Genomic DNA, 22,268 nt, shown 5'->3' on the forward strand with positions numbered 1-22,268 from the left:
ATAAAGAAAACAAGTGTTCGAATGACGAGACCCCTAAAATTAATTTTTGTGGAGAAATCCAGGACTGCTTCTCTGTGAGAAAGATGATGAATTAATTGGACAAAGTAGACCAATTCAAGCTATCGGACAAAATATTAAAACAAACATTGAAAGAAAAAGGATCTTACAAAAAAAAGAAATATGGACAGAATATGTGAAAAGAATAAAAAATAAATAAATAAGTAAATAAAAAATCTTTTACTATCGTCGTTCCCGCCAGGCATCGTGAGTTCAATTCCACAGCTGGCTAATTCCTCCATCACGACCCAGGCAACGCTTTCCGCTTACTGTGATGGCAGTTTTACAACTAGTTTATGGACACCGTGTATAAGATATTTGTACAAAAAGTTTTTTTTTTTCAATCACCTTTCTGCCCTATAAAGGATTTACTATTATTTACATGACATGTTTGTTATTTGTGAAAATAAAATATACCCATTTACAAAATACAAAAAGTTTTTTAATGTGAAAAGGCGACTTCATATGCACACTGTAGGCATCGTCTTTGTGGACACTCATATATTACGACGCACGTGGCGAGCTGATTTCAAAACAATGCCTATATTATTTAGATGCTTGATATTACGAGAGCCCTTTCTGACTTATGCATATGACAAATTTGTTTCTCCGTCTAGCAATTCTAACCACTTCGTTGGTTTGATGAATGCGCCCCATAGAAATGTAAGAAAAAGTGTAACCTTTTGACTTATTCGCGAAATATTTGTGAGCAAGCAAAAGCGCGAATACATGGTTACTATGTAGGTATATACCTACATCGCTTGGTATGATTATGTTCATTTAGCAAAAGCGGCCTTTAAAAAAAAGGTCCAGTTAACGCCAGCTCCCGGCACACATACCGTTGTTCCTAGCCGGCTCCTTTTATAAATTATTTAATCTTCCCAGGCATTGATTTAGTTTAGTGAATTGAACAAACCTCTATCTCGTGTCTCTTTCATACTCATGCGAAACATCGTAAATTTTTTGAAATGGAGTCTTTTTCGCAAATGGTTTTGGTTGGGTAAATAAAAAATTCCTGTACCAACGCGCGCGGAGCTGCGTGAAATGTCTTTTGTACGTATTTTTTGCAATGAAATTGTGTATTTTTCAGCCGTTTTCTACGATTATGTAATTATAGGTACCATAAAAAATTTATACAGATTAATATTACTTATATACGTTCGCAAACCAATAATTCATCTCAATATTATAAAGCATAACGTGTTAAAAGTGTTTTATTAGACGATATTGAAAATAACACCATCTATCGGCGTAAAGTTTCGAAAAATGTTTTGAGATGGCCCTTAACGCACTAGAACTCAGGTCAAAAACATATCTAACAAGCAGCTACGAGTACTAAATTCTACCACAAAATCTCAATCTCATTAAAAAATCACGACAACATTTTAACATTTAAAACTCAAAAAGCTAGAAACAAAATTTAAGTAGATTAGAAATAAAATACACACTGAGACCAAATACAGACTGAAACATTAACCACTCAACCGAATTAAATCATTAATGTATATTGGATAGCCCTAATATCTATGTTGATTAACTCTCATGTTCCTACCATTAGATTAAGGTGTGTGTCATTGTGACAATTACTCTACAAGTGACAATTAGGACGGGTTGTTTCGGAGTATTTGAACAATTCATCAAATTTCAACGTCCGTTTTCAAGTTCTGTGAAAGAGTTTTTCAAGTTCTGTTTTTATTTCAGTTTTGTCAAGCAACTAGTCTATAATAATATAATAACAGAACATGAATTGGACTTTCACAGATCCCAGAAATGAACGTTGAAATTTGATGAATTTTTCAAATACTCCGAAACAACCTTAGTCTACAATTCTGTTATAAATAGATAACGCCTTAGTCTACAATTCTGTTATAAATAGATAACACACCGTTGCTAACTCTTTTGCTAATGTAACTGATGTTTTTGTAATTCCTCTTTTGAAGAATAAGCTAGTACTTTTAAACACTTTAGTAGCGCATATTTTAACTGGGTCACTGCAGGCTTTATTTGTTTTTGTTGTTGTTTATCTTCTTCGTTGATTTAATTTACTTTGTACTAATGTGTATTCTTTTATTTCTTTTTTGTGTTGACGGCCGGCATAGTCCAGTGGTAACGCATTGGACTGCGATTCCGGAGGTCGCGGGTTCGAATCCGGCGTGCGCAAATAAATTTTATTTGATTAATTTGTGTTATTTCACAATTAATTAATTAAAATAATAAATAGTATATTTGCGGCATGTTCCAGAGTGGAAGGATACTACCAGTATCGCCCTGGTGTAAGACCACCATTCAGAATTGAAACGTTGCTCCAAGGGATAGGTCGATTCAGGCGGTTGCTGACGGTTTCACCTCTTCCTCGCACTCCATAAATGCTGGCGTCCCACAGGGATCGGTTCTGTCTCCGACTTTGTTTTTGTTGCACATCAATGACCTTTTGACATGTGCACCGATTCATTGTTACGCGGATGACAGTACAGTTCATGGTAGCTTTTTGTTTGACAAGCCCCCAAAGGGCACACAAACTCCAACGGCTCGGAGGGCTTTGAAGCAGAGAATGGACGGTTATCTCGAGAGTATTTCCTCCTGGGGTAAAAATAATCTCGTCGAATTTAATGTTTCAAAGACCCAATCCTGTCTGATTACGTCTAAAAGGGATCCAAATGATAATCTAGTCTCCTTCAACGGAAGCAATCTTCCGAACAGGCCTTCCATTGATATGCTTGGTGTAACTATAAGTGACCAGCTCAGGTACGGGGGCTCCATCGAAGCCAGAGTAAAGTTGGCCTCTCAGAAGCTGGGCGTACTGTACAGGGCCCGCAGATACTTTAATAGTACACAACTGCTCACCCTGTACAAATCGCAAGTGCGCCCTACTGTCGAATTTGGCAGCCATCTCTGGTCTGGAGCCCCAAAATACCTGAAAAAAACCCTTGACTCTGTGCAGAAACGGGCGGTCCGTTTGATAGATTCCTCAATCTTAACAAACGGACTGCAATCTTTAGAGCACAGGCGTCAGGTAGGTATGCTGTCCTTGTTCTATCGGTATTACAATGGAAGATGCTCTGAGGAACTAGCGTCATTGATCCCTTCGGCACCGGTGCGTAGTCGGGATACACGCCAAACGCGCGCCCAACATTTGTACACAGTTGACACCTGTCACATGAGAACGGGTCGCTTCTACGATTCGTTCTTAAGTTCAACAGCTCGGCTGTGGAACGAACTGCCGGCCTCTGTGTTTCCTCCCTCCTACAACATGGGACTCTTCAAGACCCATGTTCACTCCTTCCTCTCCACAAAAAGACCCTCCACACAGCATCCCCAAAGATGACATAGGCCCTGAGGGAAATTATTTTCTTCAGGGCCTCCTGTGTGGAGTAAATATAAAAAAAAAATAAAAAAAAAATGGCTTTAGCCGAGTTTAGTGACTAGATCTGAATAGCCAGGTACTTCCCCACCTTCTTCTTTCCCCTCCCCACTTACCTTCAGCCTCACAACATCCCCCAATTGGGGATGCCATAGTCTCACTGGCTCCAGACGGGAGCAGTTGGGACTCTTGTGAGGTATTCACTATAAAAAATAAAAAAAACTTATGAAATCAATCTTAGTTGTTACGCTTTATTAAATCACATTTTACGTACACATACATTTCACATAAGACACATACACGTCATACGAGACGTTATTGTTGTGTCTTCCGCGATTTCAAAATATCTTCACCCGCTTTCCTGCACACCTTCACTGCTGATGAGTAACAGTTCTTCTTTCTCCGATCTCCTCTACCGCCTTCACAAGAATCTATGCATTCTCTGCTCTTGAATATTATCGCTAATTTTGAATCACATTAGACATCGAGTATTAAAATTGACTATTGTAAAAATGAATTTAAATACAGTTAAGATTTAAAAAAATTAAAAATGGCTCACTTCGCCATTAAATTTCTATTAAAAAGAAACATTAAATTATCAAATGAAAGTGGGGAAACCACAGACATAGGAATTAATAGACGAGAAGATAATGGCGAGGGGTAAAATCAACTGTTGAAGAACGAAGGGAGTGAAGCTGACTGTGATTCGTCAATAAATCAATCTGACAGTAAATAGGCATCTCGCATTATAATATCACCATTTACTTCTTAAAAGTAAAATCTGCTTTTGAATGAATAGACATTTTTACATGGGAGCGCAAATTACTCGTCACGTTATGAACAAATTTGCGAAGTCCAAATTCGGCAAAAAAATTCGGTTCCATTTTCAGAGTCGAATATTTCGTTTAAGTATTTAGTTAAGACACTTTTATAAATGTTCATAATTTACTTCCCAGCAACCAACCAGCTTTGTGTTTCGCGTCCAGACGTTTCTCGATGTGATAGTAACAACTGATTCATATTATACGATGTGAATATGCTTAAAATAAAGTAAAATAATGCTTATATATGGAATGTAATACGACAATTGGGTTTATTCTCTTTTTCACATCTATTTTTACAAGTTTTCATAGTACAAGTCAACATTTTTCCGTGTTATTTCGTAAAATGAACCGATGATGCCTCGACCATAGTTCGCACAAGAATGATGACGTCACGTTTTCAAATTTCATTTGAGGCCATACGCGAGCACAGCCGGCTCCAATGGAACCGGTATGGGGAGTGGGGATAATACGCTTTTAATCACTTAGGGCAGGTCTATTAATATTCATATGTCTATGGGGGAAACTCTGTAACGCCGAATAACTCGAATAACGCAGAAATTCGCCACCTAAAAGAAGGATGAATAATCCTGGTGAGATGAAATATTGCCGATAAATGTAATTTACGTTTTCTTACTAATTCAATTTAATGTAACTGAATGAAAATTGAATTTTGATGTGATTACCTTATCATTATGGTCTTGAAACAGGGGGAATAGGTACACGGTCATGGTTTATCTTGGAATAGGTACACAGCCCCGGTTTATGTCGGAATGTGGCTATTTATGTATTTAATTAATTCATTATTGCATTCGAAAAATGTATTTCTGTTGTTTAAATTTTTGACAGATGTAATTTTTCAAGTTTATTTGATTTAATAAATAGATTCAAAAAGTAGGTTTCCGATTGTCTCTAAAATTAACAATATTTGTTTTTTAGAGGCAGTACTACTGGGACATTTTTTTGTTTTTAAACTTTTAGCTTTACAAATTCTACAATTAAATATCCCGTTATTATTCACGGGTCTACGCTAGTTAATAATATTTTTACAGATTGATTCGTCAACCAGCGTACAGTGACATTATTTGTTTTTTTCTATTAAAATTAACACACTTTAAACACTAACTCTGTCGAAAAAAACTTTAAAAAAAGCAAAGTTAAAGAAAATAAAAATACAGCTACCGTGACAGTAATTTAAAATTAATTTTGTTAAAGTTATACGCGACGTTCGTTACAATCTACGTACTCATAGATGGCGGTAATTTTATAATTTTACTGAAACAAGCTTTTTGCAAGTTATGCTGTACAATATACTATTTTATGCAGACAAAATTATTTATTCATATTCATATTGCGTACGTACGGGCGCAAATAAATAATGGTCTTTATATTGTAAAGCATAACTTGCCAAAAGTGTCTTTAATAAAAATATTTTATTTACCGCCATCTCATTCATTCATTCATACAAACGTAGATTACATTCACCTTCGCGTTTAACCTTAAATGTGAGATAAGTTAGATTTACTGGTTGGAGACCTCTTCGGAAAAAGTTCGCGGCTCTCTTGTGGGTCTGGTACCAAGGTTTTAAAAATGAGCTGAAAATATAATAATGAAGGAAATATTTTTAGTAAGTATTCGAAAGTAACTAAAGCGCTACGACATCATCGTAGAATCAGATAAGACTATGAGTGATGGCGGTTTTAATGTACTCGTAAGTAAAATCAGTGTTGATGAAATTAAAAGATAGACGAAATGTTTGAAGAATGGCATAGCTGTTGGTTACTGAGTCTTGCTGGGGAGTACTGTAAAAAATGAGGTGGTTATGTACATAATTCTGACATGGTTGTGCAAACTCATTAACCAATAACAACTAACATCAAATAAACGTGTATAAGGAAATCAATAAACATTACAGTGATCTACAAACTTGAAGATGAGGAAATCATGATTTAACACCAACACAACAAGGTCCGCCTCAAAACAGGAATCCTTAGTGACGAGCAAACTCGTTAACCAATAACAACCTACAGTCATCAAACATGAAGATAAGGAAATTAATAAACATAAAAATTAGGTCTACAAACACGAAGATGAGGAAATCAATAAACATGACGAAAAGGTATACAAACATGAAGATGTAGATATCGTGACGAAACACCAACAAAATAAACTACGGTCTGCCTCGGAACAGGAATCCCTAGTGAAGAGGACGGTGATTTAACTACTATACCTAATAGGTATTTAAATAGTCATCAACAAAATAATTAAAATTTATAAAACAGTGCAAACAAAAAATGTGACTTCTTTGGATAGTTTTTCTTTTGACCATATCAATTTAAAGTCATTAATCAAAAATAATTAAAGATTTAAAAATAACAAGATACACTTAAAATGGGCTTTTGTATCACCACACTTGTACATAAAGATCTTGGAATCATTTTTATTTATTGTTATTAAGTTTAATTTGTAGAACTCCATTTTATTTTTTTATTTTTTATATATACAATAATATTATTATTGGGTTTATAAAAACAGTTTATTTTTAAACAAGTTCTGCTGTGTAATTATTATTACGCGTGACAGCTGTTTCAAAAAAAAAAAAAAAAAAAAAAAAAAAAAAAAAAAAAAAAAAAAAAAAAAAAAAAAAAAAATCTTGGAATCACATTTGGAATGTAGGAATTGTATGACTTTTGGCATTAGCTCAGTCGGAAAGTTACCAGAGTAGGGCAAAAAGTTTGTTTTAAGTGACATAATAATTATAATTTCGGCGCTTGTTGTGCACAACATCAAAGTAAATAAAATAAGATTTTGATTCTATTTGACAGTGATATTTTACGTTTTTTGTTTTGTTTCATTCTTCAGCTTTTTTCTACATCGATAACAATATAAAGAATTATTCCAAACCTTTCTCGAACTATCCAATTGAAAAACAACAATTTTTCCACACACTACAAGCGTGTAATATGAAAAACCGACTTATTTTTATGTCACCATCTCTGTAAAACATATAATATTCATCGCGTTGTCTCCCTCACGGTCATGACCTAAGCGTCCCTAAGCTTTCTTCGGTACCTAATTTTTACTTTGACGAAAAATATAATGCCATCTCGTTTATTCTATGGCGCGCATAGGGACAGAAGATGCCAAAGTGGATATGCTTTAAATTGACCCAGCGAATTGTGTGGACTTGTGAATGAAAGCTTCTATTAGAGACAATATATGTCACTACTTGTCAATCGCCGCCGCCGCTGTTTCGCGTTACATTTTAAATAAATTAAGAATAAGATCAGTTTTTTTGATGCACATAATTGATTTTTATTGTTGTCTTATAATTTTGGGGGGTCATACACCACCTGATCTAAGGGAAGAACCGACACTGCTCTTAACCATTTTTTTTCATATTTGGTTCAATTGATGCTAACATATCTTCCTAAAGCGCCTCCGACTTCTTTCACCATTCGTATTCGCGTCATATATTCTCCTTACACTCAAAACCATCCAAGAGTTTCTTTCTTAATCTTACTCATTATGTATTGTTACAACAGCCTTGCATTCTTTAGGAATCTCCACATTTCTCAAAAAACATACATTTTTACCACACATGCGTGTCAGGGATCTCATTTCTACAGCCTTCAATCTACACACTGCCATAGTCAAGGTTGGTACCATTACTCTAATGTGAACTTCTAGGTTTGCTTCTTTGTATCAGATATCATAAAAGATATCGAGGCAATAAGTTCATTTCATTTACAATTGGAGGATTAAAGAGGACAGGGATTTCTAAAAAGATATTAGTTTATCAAGTTACAGAGGTAGAATTGTCAGGATTTTGAGTGCGAATCGAAAAGTATCAGTAATAAGTGTTAAATTGGATAAAGTTTAATAATGGATTTACAGTAAATAAGTAACGAGGTAATTAATGATATGCGTTGTAAAAAGCGCAATTTTCCCTGCGAGAGGTCCATTGCAAAAAGGGTGCCTTAGTACATATCGGCGTTAGCTCAGGTGGTAGAGGTTGAGTTCATAATCATCAGGCGTCAGGTCAGCTACGGCTTTTACACGGGGAACTAATTGCCAAACAAACCACTCCGAATTCGTCAAAGGAAACGCAAAAATGGGGTATGAAAGTATATTCACAAAGCACAATTACAAACAGATACACAAATGAGATGGGTCATTTACATCCTAAATATTCCTAGCGGTTCGTTAGGAACAATCTCTCTTGATAATTTAGGTTCTGGCTGGCAAGCGTGTGTGTAGGCATGATTCAAGTCACAAAAAGGCACATAAAGGGTAAAGATAGTTAATCCGCTTACATGAATTTGTAGTAGGTTTCGCGTACATGTTGAACCACAAATGGAGGGTTATCTTCCGTACTGTACGCGCTATTACGCGTACATTTCTCCATTGTGAGTAGGCACAGCAATTAGGTACAGGCTTCGAAAATACTTGTACAAAGCGGCCGTTAATTTAGGCGCGCAACGATGGCGTCCTGGTTGATAGCAAAACAGACATGTTGACAGGGCCAAGGCTAGATTGTGAGTGGGCGGCCGTTGGTGATTTGAATGGCAGGCGTGTGTCGAGCGTAGAGCAGTTTACCAACTTGGCCGTGCACAAAGCGGGCGCACGCGCACAGCGAACAATGGTAACAACTCACCGCTGACTAATTTGAATTCGCGGGAGTTTTGAACGTGTCCGATTCGTTACGTGACAGCGTTATACTTTATATGTCTACAGACCGCGCACCGTAGAGAAACGCGGTTTGCTAGTTGATTTATTAACTAGTCAAATTAAATTAATATTATTTAATTCAGACACAGAGCCAGTATTGAAAAATTGATCCTTGTACCTAATTCTCATTCATATTTTATTGTTAATTTTCGACTTCAGAACTCGTGTTGGAGTAGAGGGACCGGGTACCGACGGACCGAATCATTTATATCGTGGAAGGGAACTTTCGCCGGAAGGAATTATTTAGGAAGGCACCTTTCACTTCTGTTAAACTTTAGAATTCACACATACATAATGAAAATCATGATATTATTTATAACTGTACGCATAATTTTTCTCTACCCGGTATTGCCCGAAATTTTTGCTCAATGTTTTCAAAACATTGAGCAAATGAAAATGTGTAAAAATTCCATTTTTTTCCAAAGCATGTAAGAGATTTAAATGGGCATTTTCAAGTTGAAACCTATTTCTGCTATGCGCTATAAAATATCAATGAAATTTGCACCACCATTCGAATCTTTATTTGAAATGGCTTTAGTCGTATTTGGTGAACAGATCTGCGTGACCAGGTACTTCTCCACCTTCCTCCACCCATCTCTTTTCTCTCTTCACAAATGTCTGCCTCGCATTAGACTCTGATTTGGGATGCAATACTATCAATGGCACCGGACAGTTGCGAAAAGTTTCGAACCTTGTGAGGTATTCACAAAAAAAAACAACAAAAATTAATTCATACATAATTCTTGTGTACACACAGTAAGAGATTAGAAAAATAATTTTCCTCCAGGACTATCTCATCTTTTAGGATGTTGAGTCAGGCTATTTTAAGTATAAAGGTATGAGGAGTTGATATAAATCTCGGGTCAGTGTGTCCAGGAATGACGGATGTATGACACCATCTGTCCCACTGCAGTGCAAGGCGTTGGGTCGAGAGAGTACAACTGGAGAGGTCAAAAGATCTCCCTCAAACGGCTCCTCACGATTCATCCGCAAACTAGATCAAGACACACCTCACACCTTGAACCCAGCCACCCCTGCTAAGTAACCAAACGCAGCGTAGCACTTATGGTGACCTTTGGCATAGGTGTCGGTAATCCAATTAATAATTCCCGGGGCGGTGGTACTAATACCCACCTTCTAATTTAAAGTAAAGCCAACCGTAAACTAGTACGGTTTTAGTAATAAAATTTAAAAACACTATTTTGACGTTGGATTACCATTCATCAATACATAAAACCTAAAAAAACCTTAAGATTTTGAACCCTAAAGCACAGGGATGGAAAAAATAACAGGTTATTATTTGAAAAGACCATCCAAGCGCCCGAGAAACCTTAGAACAACCCTTCACTAAGGGTGGAAATCATTTTTAATTTAATTTACCGCATCTAAAATTCTAAAACTCTGAAGATTAATTTCTTATGAAGATGGATGAACAAGACGCAGAGGAAAGTTTTGATTAATTTAATCTCTAATTGACTTATGCAAACTTTTCAAACGATATAAGTTATTACAAGGACACGATATTTTATTAAAATGTTTAAACCTTAGTAAAGAATTCTCTGAGAATTTTTTAAATGTGAATACCGCACAAGAGTTCCTTCTGCAAGAAACAAGTGGGATTATTACATCTCCAATTATGGCATATTACGTGAGTCTAAAAAGTGAGCGGAGAAGAATGTGGATAAGAGGATGGTTAGGATGTATCTGGCTATTCAAATCTGATCACTAAACAAAGTGACATATCTTTCTTGAGATTAGTGGTTTTTCACAAGAGCAAATGTACAATACAATAAAATATGTTTTCGTTTTAACTAGTTTTCATTCTTGAAATTATTTTGTGTATACCTCTTTCTTGATCAACTCTTGTATGTTTTCAGTCTGTACTCATATCCATAAAGCGTTATGGGAATGAAATAATATATAAATCAATAATGAATTTTTGATATTATGTAATAAAATAATGAAGTATCAATAATTAAACCTTTAAAAAAATAAACGAAACATAATATTATAAATTGTATAGTAAAATATTAGGAAAAGGATTATTAATATATGTTCTATGGGTTAGCTATGTCCATCACCTTTTTTATTGCAATAGATCTGATATGTATACCAAATATAATATTTCTCAATTTCCTATATTACGTATAATTTTTTTTTTAATATTTCAAGGCAGAATTAAGAACTAAATGATAGAAAATACTATAAAACTACTAAACGGAATTCCGTTTTATAGTTTCCACTAAAAAAAATTTAACCTTGAAGTATGGAGATTTTTATTTTTATTTTCTAGTTTTTCTCAGCACCAGGTGGTATTGCAGTCATGAAATTTAATTTTTCATACAACGAATATAGGGTGTTTTGTTCCAACGTTTGGAAAAAAGCAAAAAATAAAAAGACCTCGCAATACTTGAAAAGATGTGTACTTATTTAAAATTCAACCAGTTACAGACTAAAAAAAAATCTACGCTGCATGGTTATTATAATCCTTTACACACACCGATAACTTTACAGGCGGTCAGAAGACGAAGAATGAATACAAGCGCAAGAGTCCCAACTGCTCCCAACCGTCTAGAGACAGTGAGACTATGACATTCTCAATTGGGGTATATTGTGAACCGTATTTTCTAATATAGTCGTATCTACATACACGTAACAATGAACATATTAATACGTATATTCCAAATTTAAACGGCCATAAAAAATAAAATATTATTTTGTGTTTTAAAACAACTTTTTAGATTAATAAACGTATTTTTTTGTATTTAAACTCTTCTCAACTGTTATACAAAACATTAGTTTACAGATCTTGAATAACTTTTAATTTGTTTGAAGAAGGTTTTTATGCTTTTAAGTTTTCCCATCACAGTAATTTTTTACGAAATATTAATCGAAATACTCCAAATTCTCAGAAATACGATCATTAAAACGCCCTTATTTCCTTGTTACTGAAATGATTTGTAATTATTTTTCTGAAATCTGAAAAATATTGAATTTCTTATCTGACTGGAGATCAATACAATCTATCTCATTTTTCCCCGAATTCGTTGGCCTTTTTGTCAATTTTTGTTGTGCGTACACGGCGACAATTTAGAAATATTTGTTTTTTCGGTGCCTCTAAATAATTTACAAACCTTGGAGGTTGCCCGCCACTTTCTCACGACGGTCTAAAGAAACAGATTTCTTCTTCACCGCACACGACAAGACTCTATTTTTTTATTTATAAAGGAAGCTACTTTTTATAAAAATTACTCTAAACCCCCATTATCCAGGAATACATCGTTAGTAAGCAGTATGCGAGTGCGTTCATGTTGTTAGTTATATAACTGGATTAAATCTCATCTCCGCCAATTGGTGTTGCTGTAAAAAAATATTATTAAGATGATGAGAAAAAAGTTCCAAAAATTATAAGAGAAATATTAAAATGAGATTGTGACTTGACCAAAGCAGCTAAATTTCCACCAGACCAGCCAAAAGCTAGACTCAGCGCCCGCACCCCTTAGCCAGCTTCTCGGTAGGCCCTTGAAGAATGTATCGGGATTGATGGGAAAAGAACCCGAAGACTATAGTGACAAAAGTGAGTATCGGGTCACCAGAGGCACGGTGGAAGGGCTCTCGCAGTCGATCCTCAGCCCCGCTAATGGTGACGTGGGAGGCGCAGGTCGGTTATACAGCAGCCGCTTTATGATTAATCTCCACGGTTGATGCCGGGACTGGGTCTAGTCCACCCCTTGATAGGGTGAAAAACAATGCAAAATAATAAGATGAGTTCAGTTCCAGCTCCTTGTAATAAACCGCAGTCCAAGCACAGAAAAAACTGAATCGATGGTTATCTAAAGTACGACATAGGAGAAAAAGAAAAAAAGGCAAGTGTAGTTTAGCTATGCACAGAGTTAATGAAAATGCATAATATTCAAATTCACAAACGCCTTGAAATAGAAATGTCTTCCATGTAGGCTTAAAAGAAAACCAATGCCGCCACCTTAGTATCTTTTGACTGTTAGATTGAGACAGCCATTTCATTATCTCTCTTACACTGCCTGACATCACATAACGCCATTATTTTGATTTTGAATTTGTACTGAAATACCAAATTTTTTAATTTAAAGTGACATCCAACTTGTCCGACTTTTTGATCAAAAAACATGCCCACATCGCATTACTGGTGTTCTTCTTTTTTCTTCGTTTGTACTTTCCTAGAAATGATATCTGGTCAGATTGTTTGAACGGTATAATATTGAATCCTATGAACCGCGTATTAATATTTGACGAAATAGGTCTTTTAATTTTTTCTTTTCGATTAATATAAGGGTGTATTTTTGGCAAAACTGTATCTGGCGGTAGTATTTTTTTTTACGAAAGCTTGTAAAAATAGTTTTAAACTGGAGAAAACTTAAATAAATTATTTCCTTATGGTGTTTTATTTTTGGGGTATTATACCGTGTTGCGCCAATTTTCCAATCTTTCGGTCAGACTTAGAAGGAGGTAGCGCAACACGGCATAATACCGCAAAAATAAATCACCATAATACTTTTAGCCGTGAATATTTCAAAACAAATATATTCTTTTTAAACCAGAATATGCAATGTGAAAGGAAAAGCTATTAATTGCAAATTCAAAATCTTGTGATTAATAATGCAGAAAATTAGTGTTCTCAGGCAGAAAAACTCTCGAGCGGTGAGTTCTGGCCTCATGATTTTTTCTAAACATTTTCCGATAGAAATTTCTAGGTAAACGCAACTTTTTACTTATAGAATCTTCATTTTCACCACGAGCTCTGGATATCTTGAATATTAATTTTACCACGTATTCTATGTATATTTGTGATAAGAAAAAACTCAGGCAAAACTGGGTCGTAATCACTATTTCTCAATTTTATTCTTCAATAACTTGTGGAAACCTCATCTAGTATCATTTCAAGGATATATTATACCTTTTATAACTCTTTCGCGGTTTTGAAACGGGAGATATGAAAAATTCCAATTCTTTTCTTTAACATGGCAGAGGTGGGTTGCAGAATGTAAATTTAAGAATAGCTATTTGATAAAATACGAAGAAACGATATCGGGAAAATGTTTTTGGAATCTTTCAAGTCTTTCGAATTCCACTTTGGTTATCTTTTACATATTTTCGATTAAAGGTGAAATGGTTTTTTTACGTTTGTGTTTGAATTGTACACCTCACAATAGTTCTGAAGGTGAGGGTCTTGTCTCTACAAAACCTTCGATATAAAATAGCTAAATTTTTGGCAGGATTACAGTAGAGTAAGAATTTATATACGAGAAGTGGTCGAGTGATCCAATGCTTCGAGTTCAAGGCGTTACAGGTTCAAATCTTTGCAGGCTTAATCTTTTACCATTTTTCGCTTATTATAGTAGTATTAAAAGATATTCCAATATATTATTATTGTTAGGTTATTTGTTTACTGGTGAATGAAATTATTTTTACATTACTTACTTAAAAACTAATGAAGTATTTTTTTCTTGAGAGAGCGCCTAATTAGCAATTTGAAAATAATTTTGGTGTTTTCTACATATTTTCTTATAAAAGGAAGAGCGTAGGTGGCTGCCTTTGTTTTCTTATAGAAATCTGCAGTAATATTCGTGGATTGATATAATTTAGCACACTAGGCCTTTAAAATAAGAGGAAGGTCACTGTCTATATGAGATTTCAAAATAAAATTTCTTAAAGCACAATTTTGATACTTCATGATGAAATTTTGCAAACATGATTTTCAAAATATGTAGAAAACTACTGTCTACATCTGATTGTGACTTTATCTGAATTTAGCTAGTATGATACGATTCATTTTTTTCTTGAAACTACTTAAATACTTAGATTGAAGATATATTTATCTATTTAAGTTTGGAGGTAACAAGCTGAAAATATAATTTTCAAAAGAATAACTTTATAATAAAAGTAAAATTTAGAATTTATTTCGTAACCGTTGCCTGTTTAACTATTATCTAATGATCACCCTGGGGAAACGCTACAATTCAGAATTGAATACTTGAAATGTCTTTAACTGTGTTTTGTGACCAAATATGAATTTCCAGAAACTTTCAACTCCAACCTTCCATCTCCCATCTCCTTCCCATCCTCACTCTCTGCTGTAACCATATATATCTCATTCTGTAGTGTCACTGACTCCGGGCAAACACAACTCTTGAAAAATCAAATAGCATATTTGAGAAGCGTTTTCAGAAAGACCCCAAACTGTTTTGTTATTCTCAGGACGGGTTGTTCCACAGAATTTGAACACTTCATAAAATTTCACAGTTCTGTGAAAGTTGTTATTATTAATAAGCAACTAGCCCATAATGACATAATAACAAAACTTGATTAGAACTTTGACAGAACTTGAAAATTAATGTTGAAATTTGATGGATTGTTCAAATTCTATGAAACAACCCGTCTTTAACATCTCTATTTATACTTAGGTGCAACAACATGATATCTTCATGCATTATTTATACTTAAGTGGTTTTTCGCGGAGTTAAACATTTACCAACTACTACTACATCCTTCTAAAAGTGAAATTACTAGGTAGGTAAACAATGTAAAAAAACTCATCATATTTCAGTGTAGGTATGCTTCTAGTTACATTTCAAAAAAACTATACTCATAATTACCTATAAATTTTTTGCCTAGGCTTCACAATTCGTGATTTATTTTTGGTGTATTATGCCGCGTTGCTCTACCTCCTTCTTTAGCCAACGTTTCGAAGAGTGTTACAGTGTCCATCATCAAGGCATGTGTAATTAAATATTGTGGTGAAGTGTGTGCTTGTGACTTTTGATCACGACCAACAATAAACTGAATGAGCATATTTAAAGATTAACATAAAATATTATCATAAATTATTACTTACTTAAAAATGTACTTATTGATATTTCTCTTCGTGATAAAGCTCCTCATTTGCAAACACATGAAGTTGACAAAACTGCCATTTCATCATTATAACCTACCCGTAGATTTGATTCCAACACAAAACTTCTGAATTACCTATTAAAATTACCTAAGCAAATAAACTCATCCGCCAGAGAAGAATCCAGAAATTCCTACATTGTTTAAACCATTTTCTATAATAATTTAATCAACTTCAACTTGCCTAATAAAACTACTTCACTGTAGGTAATCATGAAATTATACGAATAAAATACATTATTTCTCTTACAATATTTAACTGTAAGACGTGTTTCTCAGAGCATTGCCATTTTGAAAGGAAAACTCGATCTCAGAAGGAATTTTAATATGAATGCTTTAAATAGAAATAAAACCCTTAAGTTACTTCTTTAACTAATGTTATCTTTCCAATAGTGAGAGCATAAAAAGTATCCTATTATCACATTATTTAAATGACTTTAAGGAAAAACATTATTTGTTTAAAGCAGTAAAAACTCTTAAAATGAGTTTCGGCGTAGTAAAATAAATAAAGCTTTTTTTTGCCTAGAATTTTTAAGATATTGCAGCTTTTACGTTTCTTGCTTCATTTTGATCCAGAGCTATGAAGACTAGATTTATTAATAAACTAGTTTTAAAAAATATGCGTTTTTTCCACTCTTTTAAAACAAAAAATCTTTATACTCTTGGTAACCAGGTACACAAATTTCATTATTTTATGTGTAAATTTGGATCGTCCTTTATTGTATTTATTTAAATCTGAAATTTTCCATTGTTTATTTTTTTAACTCGATGTTAGTATCTTTTTATTCCTAACGTAATTTAATTCTGTAAATTCAAATTATTTTCAATCTATAAACAAAACCCTTCTAGTGAAATATCTCAAAAACTTCGGTTTGCTTATTATTATTAAAAATTTTCAATTGCTTTTTAAACAGTATAAAGTTTGTTGGTTTAATTTTCTAGATTGGAACGAAATTACGGCAAAGTATTTTCTAGTAATAATATTTTGCTTCGTAGGTAAAAAAATCGTTTTTTGATGTACTAAGTAAGACAAAGGAGTGGTTTTGACAGGTGAACTACTGGCTGGGAAATATAGTTTTAGGGGGGGTAGGGAGTTGGGTGCTAACCAGGTTAGAGGAGGTCCTTTGAAGTGTATTTTTAGTGGGGAAAAAAACATATAAAAGAAATTTGTGGTATTATCACTAATTCAGCCATAATCGCCATGTTGAAAGATTGTTGCTTATGCCGTGTTCAGTATTCAGTGGCCAAATCTGAATAGCCAGGTACTTCCTAGCTTTCTTTTTCATCTCCTTCCCCTCCCCGCTCGCTTCAATCACAACAAAACCCACCTGGGAATGCCATAGTCTCAATGGCTCCGGGCAGCTGGAACTTCCGTGCGGTATTCAAATAAAAACATTTGCATTATATTTACGATAAATAACTCTTTATGGATTGTATCAAAATTGTGGAAAGCATTTTGAAAAAAGTTGTTTTTTTTCTTTTAAATTTTCTCTTATTTGATAAATCAAAACAAAATTTCCTCTGAAATCATAAGATATGTAAGCAGGTATTTGAATATGAATTAGGTTCTTCCAAACTATCTTTTTTTATGCCTTTAATTTTTTTTCAGGCTGTCAAACTCGTTGGTTGCAATAAAATAAATTTTAGTAATTATAATATTTTATTATAAAATATTACGCTCCTTTTGTATTTCGTGGGCATGAAATAGAGTTTGTGAAGATAGATAAATATGTAATGGAGTTTTAAAAGATAATATTATTGTTTACCGGTCAGTGGCTGAGTTGGCATCGCGTTTGGGTCCCACGCAGACGTAGTATGTTCAATTCCTCCGCTGTCTAAGTCCTCCATTACAATGCCAGCAATATTTTCTCCTTGTCAGGTTTTTCGTAACCCGAGAATGTTTGTCTCACTCTTTTTTATTTATTTATTATTTCTGTAGAGAATTTTATTGTTATAATGTAATATTTTTCTTTATTTTCAGGTTCACAGCAAGATGTCAACACAATTAAGAATTAACGAGACATTGATTTTCAAGAATTCATCCTGGCTACCTAGAACACAGAAAATGTAAGCTTCCAATTTATATTACAAATCTAACACGTTCGTTTTACCAGATTTATTTATTTATTTATTGGATAATTTGTATAGCGCCGCTTTTGTGAGATATCACCTCAGGGGCGCTTTACAGTTGATGCAGGTATTACAGAAAATATAAATATTACAAAAATGGAGTGAAGTTAAGTTAAATTGTTACATAATATGAAATTCATAGATTGAAAATATTATGATAATCGGTTATTTCACTTCCATAATAAATATAATTATATTATATTCTAGGCAAATTAACGGCGGCGAGATATGCCTTGATGTAAACTATCAAAGTGAAATTCATATTTTTTAGTTTTCGCTGACTAAATTGTTATTTTTTCTGTCTCATATATTTGTTAAAGAGTGTAATCAAAGGCAGTTCTAGGGATCCAGGCGTGGTAGGTCATTTGAAAAAAAAATGTAACTAATCTTTATTTGATATTGTGAAAAATCCCCATACATTATTATCTATATCAATTATCAAGTCTCGCCGCCGCCGCTCGCAGCTCTGCTGTTTCGCGGTACATTTAAAATAAATTAAGAATAAGACCAATTGTTTTGATGCAAGTAATTTACTATTTGTTGTCTTATAATTTTGCGGGGTCAAACACCAACTAACCTAAGGGATGAACTGCCACTGAGTGTAATCTAAATGTACTAACAAATGCTGTATGCAAAGACAATGGAGGATCTACGGTCGTTCAAAATAATTAAATATAGCTTCATTTTATTTTAAAAAATATGACATGTCTGACGAAGAAGATAATTAATCAATTTTCTTGTACCGTCGTTGGGAAAGTTGTGATGCCCCCCCAATTACTAGTAACAAATAATTTTAAGCAATAATTAGTCGCCTGAAATATCGATATAAATTGAAAATATCTCCCTAGTAAAAATAAATGCCGCCAACGGGAATTGAACCCGTAACTTCTGATTTCCGGTCAGATGCTCTGAAACCACTGAGCTATGTCGGCTTATTTCCAACCCGTCAAATGATTCAACATGTACTAGTAACTCAATCAATAATTACTGCTTATTTTATTTTTTCCACTTGTAAACAACCAAATTTATTTTTGTAGGAAAGGCTTTGATAGTGCTAAATTTCTCACTAGATGGCGTCGAGATATATTATATCTTAATTTATTGGTGAAATATTTTGACTTGTCAAATATTATTATTTTTTTATGATAAACTAATGTTTATGAGAAAAGGTTTTATGCATATCACAAAGGATAACAAATAATTTCAGGCGACTAATTATTGCTTAAAATTATTTGTTATCCTTTATGCTATGCATAAAACCTTGTCTTATAAACATTGCTTCATCGTTAAAAAATAATACTACATAGTACCTAACCTTATTTACAAATCTTCATCTATGCTATGAAATTCATATGCTGTAGTTTTCGCTGACAAAATAGTACCTAACCCATAGACATATGAATATTAGTAGACCTGCCCTAAGTGATTAAAAGCGTATTATCCCCACTCCCCATACCGGTTCCATTGGAGCCGGCTGTGCTCGCGTATGGCCTCAAGTGAAATTTGAAAACGTGACGTCATCATTCTTGTGCGAACTATGGTCGAAGCATCATCGGTTCATTTTACGAAATAACACGGCAAAATGTTGACTTGTACTATGAAAACTTGTAAAAATAGATGTGAAAAAGAGAATAAACCCAATTTTGATATTACATTCCATATATAAGCATTATTTTAAGCATATTCACATCGTATAACATGAATCAGTTGTTACTATCACATCGAGAAACGTCTGGACGCGAAACACAAAGCTGGTTGGTTGCTGGGAAGTAAATTATGATCATTTATTAAAGTGTCTTAACTAAATACTTAAACGAAATATTCGACTCTGAAAATGAACCGATTTTTTTTGCCGAATTTGGACTTCGCAAATTTGTTCATAACGGGGCGAGTAATTTGCGCTCCCATGTAAAAATTTCTATTCATTCAAAAGCAGATTTTACTTTTAAGAAGTAAATGGTGATATTATAATGCGAGATGCCTATTTACTGTCAGATTGATTTATTGACGAATCACAGTCAGCTTCACTCCCTTCGTTCTTCAACAGTTGATTTTACCCCTCGCCATTATCTTCTCGTCTATTAATTCCTATGTCTGTGACCTAACCTTATTTTATTATATTAATTTTATAATATTGGTTTGTATGTACTTTCTAACCTCACGTATATTCAAAATAAGCGCAATTATATTTTAGTTGAGATCGGTTGAGAACGACTTATCTAACATAATTTTACAAGGAGTTAAACATTTATAATTAATTAAAAATATATTTTATTTTATTTAAATTGGATATGATTTGAGATTTTCACGGCCAAAAGTATTATAGTGATTTGCTTTAAGGGTATTATGCCGTCTTGCGCTACCTTTTTCTTCAGCCAACGTTTTAGACAGCATTGCAGTGTCCATTATCAGGGCAGATGTGTTATCTAATTTAAATTGGTTTAGTTTACATAATACTTTTATAAGATTAATTGTAATACAACTACGGTTCCATGACAACTCAACACAGTGACAATTCAACACACTTTTAAAAAGTGATATAAATTCATTAGAAACGATGAAAAAAAGTTTAACCTAACCTAACGTACTTAACCCAGTTAATAAAGTTTGTGTTTCATCACTTTTCATGACTTTATATTTAATTTTAAAGATGTGATGAATTATCATTTTGATGAATTATCCGGTCACCAATTCAAATATGTATCACAGATTAACATTTAAAAAAGCTCCACATGTCAAACGAATAAAAGAACTAGAAAAAAAATTATAAACTTGTTTTCTTAGCTTTCGTTTATTATATTACTCTCAAGAACATGTATGCATGTCTTAAATATATTATTTAGAATTTACTAATAGCGAGACGAAGGTCAAAGATTCATGTCAAAAACAGAAGCCAGCTAGACAATGATTAATTCAAAATGTTCTTAGGGCAAAACATTTTCTTCTTACGAAAATAGGTCTTCGAAATAATTTACCTACAATCTTCCAACAATTGTATTTTTTTATGTTTGTTAAATCATCTCTTATGAACCAAAGTGACTTTTAATGGTTTCAAATAGATTATTCAACTTTTTACAAAATCTTGACTAAAAGCAGAACATCGTGTGTACGAGGCAGCAAAAAATCATGAACGACCATCTCAGACGATATGAAATTTATCAATTTTTCCGCTTGGAATATGGAGAAGCGTTCTTGAAATTTACACAGTTTTTCTGTCTAGATATATTTCGAGATGGACGCTACTACACATTATTTAAAAAAAACACTGTAAACGACTTTGACTGTCAAAAGCGAGACAAGGCGCCATTTCATTTTTGTTTTGTTTATTTTTTTATGATTTTTCTCAGCAAAGCAACTTTGTAAAAATAATGTTACAATTATTTTTATTTTTAAGACCCCGCATTCAGAATTTCTAACCACATGTAACATACTTCCTTAAGTTTTTAAATTTTTTTTTAGACTTTGTTTTAAACTACTTTATTTTTTGTTATTTAGGTCGACCGGATTCGGTTGCACCCAACTTTCTTTAGGACAATGGAAATATGAAGTAGTTTATTTTACTAGTTAATACTTTATTTATTTACTAGTTTATTTTTTTATGATTTTTCTCAGCAAAGCAACTTTGTAAAAATAATGTTACAATTATTTTTATTTTTAAGACCCCGCATTCAGAATTTCTAACCACATGTAACATACTTCCTTAAGTTTTTAAATTTTTTTTTAGACTTTGTTTTAAACTACTTTATTTTTTGTTATTTAGGTCGACCGGATTCGGTTGCACCCAACTTTCTTTAGGACAATGGAAATATGAAGTAGTTTATTTTACTAGTTAATACTTTATTTATTTACTAGTTTATTTTTTTATGATTTTTCTCAGCAAAGCAACTTTGTAAAAATAATGTTACAATTATTTTTATTTTTAAGACCCCGCATTCAGAATTTCTAACCACATGTAACATACTTCCTTAAGTTTTTAAATTTTTTTTTAGACTTTGTTTTAAACTACTTTATTTTTTGTTATTTAGGTCGACCGGATTCGGTTGCACCCAACTTTCTTTAGGACAATGGAAATATGAAGTAGTTTATTTTACTAGTTAATACTTTATTTATTTACTAGTTTATTTTTTATGATTTTTCTCAGCAAAGCAACTTTGTAAAAATAATGTTACAATTATTTTTATTTTTAAGACCCCGCATTCAGAATTTCTAACCACATGTAACATACTTCCTTAAGTTTTTAA

The 22,268-nt window shown here is 33.4% G+C and overlaps 1 protein-coding gene across 1 annotated transcript in view; it reads left to right on the forward strand.

The window, feature by feature from the left end:
* LOC149411558 (5-hydroxytryptamine receptor 1-like) overlaps positions 1 to 22,268 on the forward strand; it is a 347,084-nt gene that overhangs the window by 207,948 nt on the left and 116,868 nt on the right. The window contains exon 4 of the mRNA XM_089646875.1: positions 17,879 to 17,964. The gene's annotated coding sequence lies outside the window, so the exon portion shown is untranslated. The remainder of the gene's footprint in view (positions 1 to 17,878; positions 17,965 to 22,268) is intronic.

Source organism: Hesperophylax consimilis, chromosome 25, assembly GCF_061612785.1.
Source record: "Hesperophylax consimilis isolate HC1 chromosome 25, BYU_Hcon_1.0, whole genome shotgun sequence".
Classification (NCBI taxonomy): domain Eukaryota; kingdom Metazoa; phylum Arthropoda; class Insecta; order Trichoptera; family Limnephilidae; genus Hesperophylax; species Hesperophylax consimilis.